Consider the following 15,128-nt stretch of genomic DNA (forward strand, 5'->3'; position numbering starts at 1 on the left):
AAATAAAAGTCAGCTGTTTGACAATTGACATTTAATAGCAGACGCGAAGTTCAAGTTTAAAATATCAAAAAAGTGAAGGAAAAAAGAGTAAGTGAGTAATTATTGTGTTGTTGAAAATTCTGTAGAATTGAATAGAAAATATGCATTGTTAGGTGAATTTTGCAAATTTAGTTAAGATGCAGACATCTATTTATGTAACTTCATTCAAAGTAACTTGCCCGGCAGTGCTTTTTATTAATTGATTAATATTTATTTTCTTTTTCGCTATATTTCGCAATTTAAGTTATTTAGTTATTGTTGTTTGTTTTAAATTATACTTGCATATAAAACACATTTGCCGAACTACCAACCAACAAAAAGCCAAAGTAATGAAATTGTTGTTGAGTGCCTCTATTTTGTATTTGCGCTCAATTTTCTCTCAAGCTTAATTTTTTTTAACTGTAATCAATAATTGTGACTGTGTGGGCACGCACTGTTTCAGCTTCTTATCTGCTCTGTGGTGACTTCTATTTAATTTACTTTTGACTTTTGTCAAGTTTATTAAAAACATACATAGATAGAAGTGTACAATAATAAAATTAGTATGGGCTGCCAGACAATGATTTCAATACTCTCAACAACAACAATACTCTCAAATGCAGTACAGGGGCGGTGATAAAGCGCTTCGTTATATTATCGGTAAATTTTTATTGCGGAATGAAATCGAAATTTAGACTTTAGATTTTTGTTAATTGTTAAACAAATTGAAAAATGTGTTTTCTCCGCATTTTTTAGCCTGTGTGACGCAGTAGCTAGTCGAATGTAATCGAGACTAATAACCTTTGTTGTTGGGTGTGATATTTGTTTTTCAAATTGCTGTAATTCAATATGTTGCTTGAGTACTGCGAGTGTGTATTTTATAAATTTGTGTGTAAATATACTTTTTAGAGCATTGCCACTCGTACTCAGAAATATTTCCATATGTGTTTGCATGTACAGATGCCGGTATATAAATTTATTACGCAGGTGCATTTAAACCGAACAAGCACAGATCCATTTATATTATTTAAAAAAAAAATAGCATAAAAAACGGATGTTAATTTGTAAAATCGAATCCAAAACAAAATCACCTACTGGCACAGAAATATTTCCCAAAAACAACTCTCCAAGCTGTGAAGATGGTCGGTGCATTGTGAGAAAGCAATCGCTTGATTGTGGAGGTTAAGAATTAAAGAGATTAAATAAGATAGGAAAAGCAGGAAGATTTATGGATTTAAATAATATATAAAGGCCTAACGCAGTGGCGAGGGGATTCCGGGCAAAAAAATACATTTATAAAAAAAAAAAACGAACCTAATCAGCGGTCAGTTTTTCGGTCAGTCCTCTTGTATATCAATAAAAATTGAAGTGTCGCACATAAATAATACACAGAAATATTAGTAAGAGTAAAACGAATTAATCGGCTTATACTTGCATTTCGTCCGAAATTAGTCACCCTCACAATATTTAACTATGATGAAAGCGAGGCATTTCTTTTTTTCTACCCAAAATCAATGTTATTAACCTTGTCAAAAAAGGTACAGAACGATATGGCCATACAGTACATTCAATGATTGATCATCTGTACGATAAAATCTATGGCGTCATTGACAGTAACATCGAGTCCTGCAGAGTGGTCGAGATTTGGCATCTCAGAAACACAAACACTAACACTTTCTGAGAAAGCTTCGTTCAAATTATGCGGATTCTTCAATATCGATTAAAACTATCCAACTTTCCACCACTAATTTACTCAATACATGAAAAAATGAAACGATCAGAGCTTTTAAATCCATTCGACGCCAAGTTGAAGCAAAAAAGGCCACATTTGTCAAGGAAAAAAATACTCATACACCAGCAATGACTAAATTATGTGAATAAGGATGTGAACTACCTCATCCTATGAGTATTTCTATTTTCCAACTAGTACGAAATGACTCGGAAGTAAGAGATTTGGGAGGTCATGAGGGCCTTCTTAATTCGCAATTGATCCATCCTCGTACACACTTTAATATCAATAATAATATTGTGCTTATATGTATACGTATGTACATATGTATATACTTACAGTTCCTTCTGCTTTTCCGTGAATTTGTAATAGAATGCACGCCTTAATGCTAACAAATCTATTTGTAATAGACTAGGCAGATTGCGGCGTTATTCAGGATTAAAGACTTAATTTGGAATTATCTCATAAATTAAGTGCAATTTATGCGGATGGGCAACTAGTTTCAGTCCTCATAATTTCAGCGGATTACGAAAATTTTCGATTCTAGGAAGATTTCGGTGGCAACATTGAAGAAAAATGACAGTTAATATCTGTATTGAATAAAAAATAAGGAAACCATTAAAAAAGAAGAATAAGAAGGCTGGATGCAATGCTAGCTTGTTTCATTGTTCACACATTCAAAATTATATACCTATATATTAATTGTTTTGATATTTTGGAGCAGTTTGAGAAATAGCAATTTAAGATTTTTTTTAATAAATAGTTATTTTTCAGTATCAGGGCAGCTAATACCCGTATTTGTTGCCTGCGGTCCATTTTTCACTGATAAAACTATCCAATAGGCAAATCAGATGTTCACTAATCCGTGTAACAATCGTCTGTCTGTCACACTACAATTTTAATCAGAAATAACAGCGCCGGTATTACCTATTATCGCATGGAGCCCAACTTCCTCTTCTTCCCAGTGCAGGGAACGATCCCACCACTTTATAGGCAGTTTCACCTTCTTTCCTACAGAACCTGCAAGTTCTATTGGAACATATGCTCAGATTAGTGAGATGATAATTCAATCTACAATGCCCTATAAGACTCCTTGTGATGATTCTAAAATTATTATTTTTTAATTCCATAGAAACTTTAAATTGATTTAGGTTATAACTACCTATCATTGATTCTGATTGCGATAAGCTAAGTAGATTGTCCCATTCATTCACTTTGCTTCATTGACTTTGCTCTACTCCCGGAATAAGAGAGAAGAAGAAGAACCTATAAATGGGAGGCTGCTCCTTTACTGGCTAATTTATGCAATACATTTTGTATAAGTCCTGACCAAATTCACAAACAACATACTTAATGTCAATGGACAGATGTATAAAATAAATGGGGACTAAAAAAAAAAATTGTTCCCAGTAATTCCTATTTGCTTCGGAAGCTTACCGTTTTGGCACAGTTTTGATGTAACTGGATAAGTGTTGAGGGCCTTGATTGCTACCTGGCTATCAGTAAGGATAGTAAACCTTATGTTATTATAGTTGCATTCATAGTTAAAGTGAGCACTTTTTTATACAGATCCAGGTTTTACAGCGATAATTCTTAAGTAAGATATTCCGCCGTAGCCGAACGGGTCGGTGGTAATGCCCTGGGTTAGAAATACTGGACATAAAGCTCCAAATGATAGAAAATGTTTTTAATAGCGATTGGCCACATAATGGCAAATCTCCGAGTGTTTTTCTGCCACAAGTTCCTCATAAAAAACCATTTGCCACTCGGAGGTCTCTCCATTAGTGGAAAGGAGGAGGAGCTCGGCCACATAACCAACAAAGGATGTACACTGAAGAGCAAAACTGTAACAAAATGTAATACTTTCTATTTCAACACATTTTTTTTTTAGACATGTTTTAACAAATCAAATATTTTTTTTGCATAACTTTATTGGCATGTATGTACTCTCTCTCTCAAACCGGTTTGGTGTCAATGCAACAACAACACTAGTAGCAAGCAATAACGCAAATAAAGACAAATATTACAGTTTTGCACTCACTCTTAATTTTCAAATTTTCCGTTATTTTTCTCGTAATTATATATTTGGTGGATTTTTAATTATTATAAACGTGACCGTGAATAAGACAAAATGTTAAATCGGGAAGTACAACGCCAAATAATTGATTTGCTGAAGAAGGGCGAGTCTATAAGAAAAATAGCTAAAAAATTCGAAGTGAGCCACATGGCTGTGCAAAGGCTGCGGAAAAATGTATCAGACGCTGTTCCCAGTAACAAAGGAGGCCGGCCAAGGAAGATAAGCGACCGCGATGCCCGCCATCTGGCAAATTTGGTAACAAGCAGCAAGGCGGTCACTCCCAAAGAAGCACTAAAGATGCTGGATATTGATGCCAGTCAGTGGACAGCCAGGCGCAGCCTGTCAAAACTGGGGCTAAAGGCAGCGGAGAAGAAAACCAAGCCAATGCTGACAAAAAGACATGTGCGGTTGAGGCGGGATTTTGTTGCGGCTCACCAAAGCTGGACAGTTGAAGATTGGGATCAGGTACGTCTTTATAAATGGATTATAAAAGACCTTTTTTCATAAAATTTCAAAACGATTGCAGGTTATTTGGTCTGATGAAACCAAAATCAATCGATTTCAGTCAGATGGTCGGGCCTGGTATTGGGTTAAAGACCCAAATGCAGTCCAGCCACATCACATCAAGCAGACAGTAAAACATGGTGGTGGCTCCATTATGATGTGAGGCTGCATTTCCAAAAATGGTGTGGGTCCTTTAGTACGAATAGACGGTATAATGCGGAAAGAGGAATACCTGGCCACATTGCAACAAAATCTGCCGGGTGTAGTGGAAAGAATGGGTCTTGCTGCTGAAAAAGTAATTTCTCAGCAAGACAATGACCCTAAGCACACCGCACATGTTGTACGAAATTGGATGCAACGCCAAAAATTTCGTAACTTGAAGTGGCCTCCACAATCACCGGACATGAACCCAATCGAAAATTTATGGAGTCATGTAAAATCGAAGCTTGCCGAATATTCAAGTCCGCCCAGTGGAGTTAATGAGCTGTGGGAGCGAACACGCGATGTATGGGATGCTATTCCGACTGACTTTGTCTTGAGGTATACACGAAGTATGCCCAATCGTATCCACGAGCTGAAAAAATCCAATGGATATTGGACATCTTATTAATATTTATTTTATTTATTGTAAAAAATAAAAAATGGGTTGAGTGCAAAACTGTAACATTTGTCTTTATTTGCATTATTGTTTGCTACTAGTGTTGTTGTTGTTGCATTGACACCAAACCGGTTTGAGAGAGAGAGTACATACATGCCAATAAAGTTATGCAAAAAAAATATTTGATTTATTAAAACATGTCTAAAAAAAATGTGTTGAAATAGAAAGTATTACATTTTGTTACAGTTTTGCTCTTCAGTGTAGTCCCGATATATACATATGTAAATATACATATATGTTTACATATAAAGTATCGCATGAGTGACAAGAATGTTAACGGATATACCAAACTGCAGTTAAAATATGAGGTCGGGCGTGTATTGTATGAAGTTAAACTCCGTTTGATTCAGAACAACCTCTATAAACTACAGCCTCTACAATGTAGATGGATATATTGATACGCTCTCTCACGCAAATCATTGCTATAGAAACACAATACATAATTTTTTTTTTAGAATAATGTATTTATAGTTCTAATTTGCTAGTGCCTAGGCTTATTTCACCGCAGGTGTATTTTCGCTGTACGTCATCGCTATAATGGATTAAAAAAACACTCAAAACTAAAATGTTGTCTTGTTCCATATACGAATTTTGTTTTTCGACTCGCTATCATTTTCACACCTCATCAATAACCTCAATGATGTCAAAATAAATAACACAAACGAAATATTATATTACGGCCAGTCTCTCTACGCTCTTTTGCTCTTCTTACACGTATGGTCAGCAGAGTTGGTGTCTGGCATGACTAATAAATTAATCAGAATTCTATGACTACGCTTAAAGTTGCCTAAATAAATATTCCAAATAATAATATGTTGTTTTTAGGTATTACCAACTTCGTATCGAGTGGATTGACCCAAGGTCTTCAGCCTATTAATTATGACAGAGCTATGGAAAATTTTAGGAAATTGAATCCCAGAAATATGTACATACAAATATGAGTTTAAGGTTGTTTTAATTAAAATGTAAATTTTGTAAATGCGATGTAACCAAGTGCATATGTATGTAACCAAGTGCATATGTATTATCGCTGTAATTGTATGCATGTAAATTAATATAATTAAGTTTACAATAGATAAATGCGTGGGCAGTATTTTATGAGCAATAAATCGAGATTGTTTGCTCATCATTTTCGTTTTTTATTTAATACTTTAGTTTAATTTTTTTATATGCCTGCAACATTTATAATCAGCTCTTTGTCGCTAATCTACCCTGCAAGTGACTGCTACGAAAAACGACTGACAGACAAGAGTCAATAAAAGACTGCGAACGAAATCGGAAGTGCCGTTTTTTTTGTTTTTTGTAGACATTATTAAGAGGGGCATTATCTAAGGTAAATTTCCAGAAAGAAGGCGTTGTAAATAGAGAGGAGTCGAAAACATAATCCAGAGTTTGTGAAATACAGATCGAATATCGTAAGCCTGTTGTTCGGTAAATAATGCGTTTAATCTGAGGTATACCCGTAGTACTGTGAAACATGGTTGTGCTAGTATAATAAAGCGGGACAAATGCAAAGTCAGAGTTTATCAGATATATAAAATAGATGAGCTCATGGGTATGTAGTATGCACACATCTATCTCTGAATGAAGAGATCAATCTTCAATAAGAAATTAGGGCTAGTCGGAATTTAAAAAAAATTTAATTTTTTTTAAGTATAATATCCTAAAAATATTGTTTGAAAATTTTAAGTAAATCCGACAAACACTTTTACAGTTATTCAACAATTAACAAAGGGCGCTCAGGCGCTCCAGAGCGTTCGAGAGCAAGTAGCTAGCAGCAGCTGCAACTTTAAATGCGTTTTTCTCAAAACTATGTTTTTTGGTGATCACTGTAACTTAAGGGGTTATACGCAGTTATGAAGCAAATAAAAGACGGGTTGTCAAGGATTTATCCTGAAGAAACTTCAGAATATTTTAATTTGAAAAATTTTGGCGGTTATAAAAGCATCCTTCAAGAACGTAACAAAATTTTTTATTTATGAAAATGTTGATTATAGAGCGCGCTGTAGGCGATTTCTGGAACCTCCTTTAAAAAAAGACGATTTACGGTGTACATCGTAACGCAGGATTGGATTATCTGAAATCAAAAACCAAACAAATTTTGTTAATATATTAGATTATCTAGTAATTAATCGTTCGGCTAATCAAAATAGTGAATTTTCACAAAATGGCAGCTTTTAAAAGAAATGATTTCGATTTTTACGTTAAAATTTGGCCGTAAATTGATTATAAAATGGAAAATAAGTATCAGATTTACAAAAGGAACGATTAATTACAAGAAAATGTATCTTTAAAGATTGAGTTAAAACGGTTGACCGATCAAACAAGCCGTTTTCGAGATATCGTGTACACCGACTTGAAAAATGCCGTTTTGAAAAAAACACGTTTAAAGTTTCAATACCTACCTTAAAACGTGCCGAGGCATCTCTACATATTTAGGTATAACTCCGAAAGTATTGCTTAGATCTACTTCAAATTTCGTGCGTATACTTATGTACATTACAAAAATGCAATAAAAAAATCGATTTTTTTGAAAGTCATAACTGCGTATAACCCCTTAAAAACCGCTTGGTAGATTTCAATAAAATTTATACTACTTTTGAAAAACGTAAACAACTCCTGCCTGATCGAAGGATTTTTTTTTTTAATTTTGATTTTTTTTTAAGAATTAATTGTCGGTTTTTTTCTCGAAAATCTGAAACAGGAAAAGTAGTTAATTTCGAAAATCTGAAACAGGAAATATAGTTAATTTTGGAAAAAAAGGGCTTGAAAACAATTTTTTGATACTAATTGAGTGCCCATCATGCAACCCATACCCGAATCCTACTGGAAGTCTCTGTCAATGAGTCACAACTGAAAACAACGCTTCGTCAACCGAAAACATTTGACGTTACATCATAGTCGGCGACTTGTCAAGTAGGTAACGGAAACACAAAAAAAAAAATTAAAGGTCAACAAAATAGTTGTGTTGAGTAATCCTTGAAAATGTCTTACGGTAAGCTAAGTTGGGCTATGGCAAACCTCCGAATGTATTTCTGCCATTAAAAAGCTCCTCCTTAGCGGCAGGCTAGTCACCTACCCTGCCAGAAATCAAAACAGATTAACGGAACCAACTCAAGACTGAGTCTTGTCGAGGCCCTATGCTCCCCAGAGGAGTGAAAAAGGAAAAAACATATATATACTCGTATATACCTATAAGGCTGGCTTTAAACTTTGTTGAGCTAAGATAAGCTAACTGGACATTAATAAACCATCGGAAATACGATGAATGCGAGAGAATTAAGAGTAACCAAAGTAAATATATTTATGAAAGGTTCACCCCAAATTCAAATTTCATTCTACTACATTTTCTATACAATACAATTAGGAAACAAATAAATTTTATTTTTTAATAAATTATCCAAATCACAATCACAATAGTACTTGCAATTGTAGTATTAAATTCCGCTTTGTTACATTTTTCAACTTGAACAAAAATACTTGATTTTCAAAGACACCGCGGCGCAAAGACACCGCTTCAAAACGCAAACAAAGCAAGCGCGTAAATGTAGACTGCGTTAAGTGAAATTTAAACTTTCCTCATTCTACTTAAGGGGAGGTTCTAGTCAAAATCGACCAAAAAAACATATTTTTTTGTATTGCTTTACTTTTATCCTTAAGGTCTTAAAAATGTGTAGGCAAAAGGATATTTCCCCATCTAATTAATTTTACGAGTTATAGCGTATAGACGAGAGAGCGCGTTCGGCCGAAGAACAAGTAGAAGCGCGCGCTCGGAGCCGCTTCGTCAAACTTTAAACGTGTTTTTCTCGAAACGTCGTTTTTTTGCGTGCGGGGCGCGATTCCGCTTCAACGACTACACCAATTTCAACGTTTTTAACGTTAAACAAATAAAAAGAGGCAAAACAGGTGGTACAAATGGTCCCAAAAGGGTTTTTTTAAAATCGGAAATTCATAAGGCCCTCCAAATTTCATCTACTTTAAGATTGATTTTTGGTTTTTTCGTTTCAGATCACTTGGCAGGGCTGTAGAGTGCCCTGCGCACACCGTCCACCGCCGCGTACGACCGTCGTCAGTGAGGGCTGGAGCTGCCATTTTTTATTATTTTTACTCGAATTTGTTTGTCAACTTTTTAAAATATAGACAAATAAATGCCACAAAAGTTTAAAAAAAAAAATATGCATGTACTCTCAAAAAAAAAAAAAATCATGCAATTAAGCACATTTTCGGGTCTTTGGACTCGAACCTCCCCTTATTAAATTTGAACTATGAAATATGGCTCAGCATTAGGTTTTGTACTAGGGATGTTGCAAATGTGGAATTTTAGTCAACCGTGGATACGAGTCTCAAGTATTTACAGAAATTATTTAGGTAAGTGAAAAAGTTAGTAATTTTTAATAATCTTTAATTTATTTAGTACTTAAATTCAAAAGTTGTTGCCACCTTTTCAGATTCCAGCCTGTTCCTTAAAAGGTCGGATATCAACTATCAACAAATATCTGCTTTATAATATTTCACACTCGTTTCGATTGACGCCCCACGCCCCAGTAAGATTAATTCTTCATTTTCAGATATTTCTGGTTTTTCTAAATCTTTTCCCGAAGATCTCTGCATTCTCATTCGTTTGCCTGTTTCGAAAACAAGAGCAATTTTGATTTCTTAATTTTAATCCTGTCATCTTTGCTAGTTTGAACAATTTGCGTTTAGAGCGTGATTTTAAATAGATGGATATGGCTAATAAATTGTCATATATAGGCGCGATGTGAGCGGTCACATGTCAAATCTTGTCACTTGAGAGTGCGCCTGAAGTGAGCTGAAATGAAGATTTGTATTAGTTAATTTCTCGTCGCGTCATGACTTGCTCAACATTTGTATTCGCAAAAGCTCCACATTGATTATCGCGAATGCTAATGCAAATGTTAAATTTAATACGAAAGTTCCGCATATACAAGCATATATTTACATATGTATGTATGTATTAAAAGTGAAGTGGATACATCTAACCCCATACACAAAGCACAGTTGCAACTTTGGCAAAATAAGAAGAGTTAAGTTGAGAATGAAAAAAAAAAAAAAAAAAATTGACCTAGCGCTACTATAAAATATAGCTCATAGAATAAAATCGTATTCATAGCGTTAAATAATCCCTACAGCAAAAGCATTTCAGACTTGGCATCAGCAATATATTGTCGAGTAGTCATCGAGTGCCTCGCTTCTCGCCTCAGCTCCAACGCAATCGATGAAGCGTGGAGGCATAACATTTCAAATAGAGATTCATACGCAAGTGACACGCAAAGTAAGCGCACTTGAAGCCACAAAATTGGCAATAAGGCAATAAATTATTTAACTACGAGCAACAACAACAATAATAAGAGATGGTGCTAACCAATATACGCACACACATGTATGTATGTATGTAAGTGCCCAAAGAAACGAAATGAAGTGGTTACAGACATTTATAGGTAGCGGCATACATTTTTATGCTTGAAGTACCTATAAATATGTAATATAAGTCGAATCGTCGTCAATCTTCCACTCAGATTAAAACGTTTTCAAATTCTGTCAGTCACGGCTACGAATTGCCCACTCGATTTCGATTGATGAAGTGGTCGATTGTATTCACATAATAAATATTTTTTTGTTGGGGCAAGGGTAGATGTTTGTGGGCGTGTACCTGTATGCCTGATGTGGGAAACACGAACTATTATAGAACTAGCACCGGAGTTATATGAGTACGTCAGGGAATGCCGTTTACTTTTGTAAAGTTCATTGTATTAAATATTATCTGAATTATCATTATCATTTCAATAAATAATACATAAAAACACCCGTTCCCCCTTGTCCTTCTGTTTAAAATATCGCTGCTATTGAAAGGAGCTAAAAGCAATTGGGCCGATCTACAAACACCCCCTCAAATTTTTCTATACTCTCCAACCTCATGAATACTATAAAAATTCCCAGGGTATTTTTTCTCTTTTGCCCTTTTTCCTGTTACACCCCATTTACACACGGAGACATCTGGAATGGAGACACTGGAAATTCTCTTTTCATGTCTCATTCGCGGACACACGGGCAAAATTGTTTTCGGCGACATTTTGACATTTAATACTTTAGCATCGTCTGGTTCGGATGTATTCTAGCACGCACTTACAGGTAAAGCAGAGAGCGTTCGACAACAGTTTCTTAAATATATGAATGAAAAATGCAAACTGGTTAAATAATAAATAATTTGCTATTTTTTTATTGAAATATATTTATAAATTCTTATACTTGAATAAAAAAAATTAAATTAAAAATACTTCATATGTGAATAATTAACTTAAAATTAAACTGAGTATCTAGAAATGCAGGGAAAAATTAGAAATCAACATAAACATGTCCCATAACTATTTTAAATTATACTACTTTATTAGCAAAAATAATTGTGCATTTCCCAAGCAGCATTCGTAAGTTTGTCTTCGTTGTTATCTTCCGTTTGCTTGAAAATCAACACATAACTCAGAACTTTCTTCCACGAAAGAAGAAAACGAATGAAGCAACTGTCAAAAATTGCTTTAAGATTGGAAATACGAATAAGAAGCACAAAGCGTGTCGCCAGTACAGGAGACAAATTCCTTTCTCTCTTCCGCGGCCGTCCTTCACCCCCGAACAAAATGTTTCCCTTCCAGAGGAGACATCGTGTAAATGGGCACAATGCTTTCAATGCTCAATAGTTTTTTCAGTCAATATCTACCAACTAGAGTTACTTGCAAAATGATGCAAGGAAATCCTGGAATAGCGAGAAGATTTTGTAAAATCAGCAAGGCGATAAATAATAAAGAGAGCATGAATGATTTAGCAATATTCGTTTTTTTTTTTTTTGCGATAATCTGGTCTTAAAAAAATAAAAGTTTTAGTTGAATACATTTTGTGTTAATTTTTTATTAAAATTAATTTAAGCTATACAAAATTGGGATACCACTTTGCCTTTCAAAAACTCAACCATCTGATATACGTCTTTACAGAAAGTAAATTCAGACAAAGAAACATATGTTTTCCGATCACCTTTTGATATCCACCATCAGCAAAAAAAGCGCAAGGCTGCACTAAGTTATAAAGTGTCATTCAAAAGTGACGTCTAGATGTTAGTAATGAATAATTCCTAACCGGTACCTTTTTTATGTCATCTTTGACATTTATCAAGTGAACAAATGTAGAGAATGTTTTTAGTGGTGTGAAGTAGAAACTGTAAATATGTTAAAGATAAATAAGAACACGAAATTTTGAAGAAAAAGTAAGCAGTTAAAAAAAATTTGACGCAAATTTGCTTTACGCACGATAGGATAGCGTTTAAATTATTGAAACAACAACATATCGCAAAATTTGTGATTTTTTTGGTGAAACCAATCGTCCGAATGAGTCGACAATTCAAAGGTTGGTTAATAAATTTCAATAATCTGATTCTGTTAAGGATAGAAAAAGGATTGGCAGACCAAAAACTGGAAGTTTTGTTTTGAGAATATTGCTGCTATAGCGCAAAGTGTTGCTGAACCACCTTCAGCAGCGATATCTACTAGGTAGATAGATACCCATGACATGAGACTTTCAGCTATTAGTCCATAGATGTCGCTAGGAGTGTTTTTAAACCTTCCCAAATGACTTGTTTTTTTCGTCTGTCATCTGCCAACAATATTCAGTTCATTGTTTGTTAAGTTTCATACAACAATGCTTTTTTGTCGCTCTTAAAAAAGTCGAATTTCGTGCCTTCAAACTATGATTTGCGGACATCGTTGATTTTCTGTTATCAATTGAAGAAAAACGCAATGCAATGCTGTGAGTTTTTTGGGATCAGAGTGGTATGATTTGGGACGAGCTATTAAAACCAGCTGAAACAGTTGACGGTGCACGCTACCAACGACAATTGACCGATTTGAACAGCGCTATACACCGAAAACGCCCAGAATATGCCGATCGGCGTCACAAAGTAATTTTTCTTGATGACAATGCACTGCCACATCGAACAACAGTGACCCGGGAATTGGTGGATACGTACGATTGGGAACCGCTGGTGCATGCGGCTTACTCACCAGACTTGGCGCCTTCCGATTATCATTTGTTTGCATCGATGGGCCACGCACTTACCGAGCAGCGCTTCAATTCTGATGAAGAAGCAAAAAAATGGCTCGATGAAGACAGTCAATTTTTTTGGCGCGGCAGCCACAAATTGCCTGAGAGATGGGAAAAATGTGTCGCTAGCGATGGCTATTAAACATTGAAATTGAAAAAAAAAGTCTCATTTCGTAGGGTATTCCAGTCCTGTAAATCCAGGCTGAACTATGTATATCGGTGGACATAATAGGCTGATGTTGACTTGGGTCCCGGGACACGTGGGTATCGCGAGTATTATTATTATTATTATTACTGATTGGCTATGTGTGCACTGTGACTTGAAGAGATCTATTGTGCAGCCATGTAGCCTACTCAAACAGTTTTAGGCTGTTAATAAATCCTAAAACTGCTGTAGGCTTGATTTCTACCAGAAGGTTTGGATCTATAGCCCTATTTCCCAGGTAATTTAGTCTACGTCGTGCCACTGCTGGGCAGTCGCATAGAACGTGTTCTGCTGTTTCTTGTGCCTCTTTGCCGAGTCTACAGGAATCGTTTTTTATCGCACCTATCTTTTTCATGTGATAATTAAGTTTACAGTGTCCTGTTAGTAGTTCACTGTAAAGTTATATGTCCTTTCTGCTTATGTTAAGGATTGTTTCTGCCTTTATCCGTACTGGATCTATGAGTCTTTTCGACTGCCGCTTGCCCGATTGGGCTCTTCAGTAATCGATTTGGCCTCGTTGTTCCTGCTCACGTAGAAATACACTTTTTGAAGCTGTTATTTACCCCGCAGAAAGGTTCAGGACCTATGAAGGGAGTGTCCTTTTCGCTAAAGCCCCCTTTTTCGCCAAAGTTCCTTAAATACAGAGTTTATGGTTATAAACCAGCATCAATTGAAGCTTTTAAAGGTAACACTCGACGCGAAATTGTCGGGATAGAGCGCCAATACTGATTAGGTTAGTGTATTCTAAATTCTCGGAAGTGGTTCTACACTGAAGAGCAAAACTGTAACAAAATGTAATACTTTCTATTTCAACACATTTTTTTTAGACATGTTTTAACAAATCAAATATTTTTTTTGCATAACTTTATTGGCATGTATGTACTCTCTCTCTCAAACCGGTTTGGTGTCAATGCAACAACAACAACATTAGTAGCAAGCAATAACGCAAATAAAGACAAATATTACAGTTTTGCACCCAACTCATTTTTTATTTTTTACAATAAATAAAATAAATATTAATAAGATGTCCAATATCCTTTGGATTTTTTCAGCTCATGGATACGATTGGGCATACTTCGTGTATACCTCAAGACAAAGTCAGTCGGAATAGCATCCCATACATCGCGTGTTCGCTCCCACAGCTCATTAACTCCACTGGGCGGACTTGAATATTCCGCAAGCTTCGATTTTACATGACTCCATAAATTTTCGATTGGGTTCATGTCCGGTGATTGTGGAGGCCACTTCAAGTTACGAAATTTTTGGCGTTGCATCCAATTTCGTACAACATGTGCGGTGTGCTTAGGGTCATTGTCTCGCTGAAAAATTACTTTTTCAGCAGCAAGACCCATTCTTTCCACTACACCCGGCAGATTTTGTTGCAATATGTCCAGGTATTCCTCTTTCCGCATTATACCGTCTATTCGTACTAAAGGACCCACACCATTTTTGGAAATGTAGCCCCACATCATAATGGAGCCACCACCATGTTTTACTGTCTGCTTGATGTGATGTGGCGGGACTGCATTTGGGTATTTAACCCAATACCAGGCCCGACCATCTGACTGAAATCGATTGATTTTGGTTTCATCAGACCAAATAACCTGCAATCGTTTTGAAATTTTATGAAAAAAGGTCTTTTATAATCCATTTATAAAGACGTACCTGATCCCAATCTTCAACTGTCCAGCTTTGGTGAGCCGCAACAAAATCCCGCCTCAACCGCACATGTCTTTTTGTCAGCATTGGCTTGGTTTTCTTCTCCGCGGCCTTTAGCCCCAGTTTTGACAGGCTGCGCCTGGCTGTCCACTGACTGGCATCAATATCCAGCATC

The 15,128-nt window shown here is 35.7% G+C and overlaps 1 protein-coding gene across 6 annotated transcripts in view; it reads right to left on the reverse strand.

Moving 5' to 3' along the window:
- Positions 1-15,128, reverse strand: part of LOC128861629 (uncharacterized) — a 162,045-nt gene that overhangs the window by 111,027 nt on the left and 35,890 nt on the right. For 2 of the 6 annotated variants that reach the window (XM_054099909.1, XM_054099907.1), the window contains exon 2: positions 2,087-2,337. The exons of the other annotated variants lie outside the window; for them this stretch is intronic. The gene's annotated coding sequence lies outside the window, so the exon portion shown is untranslated. The remainder of the gene's footprint in view (positions 1-2,086; positions 2,338-15,128) is intronic. 6 annotated transcript variants of the gene reach the window in all.

This window comes from Anastrepha ludens, chromosome 4, assembly GCF_028408465.1.
Source record: "Anastrepha ludens isolate Willacy chromosome 4, idAnaLude1.1, whole genome shotgun sequence".
Taxonomy (NCBI): Eukaryota; Metazoa; Arthropoda; class Insecta; order Diptera; family Tephritidae; genus Anastrepha; species Anastrepha ludens.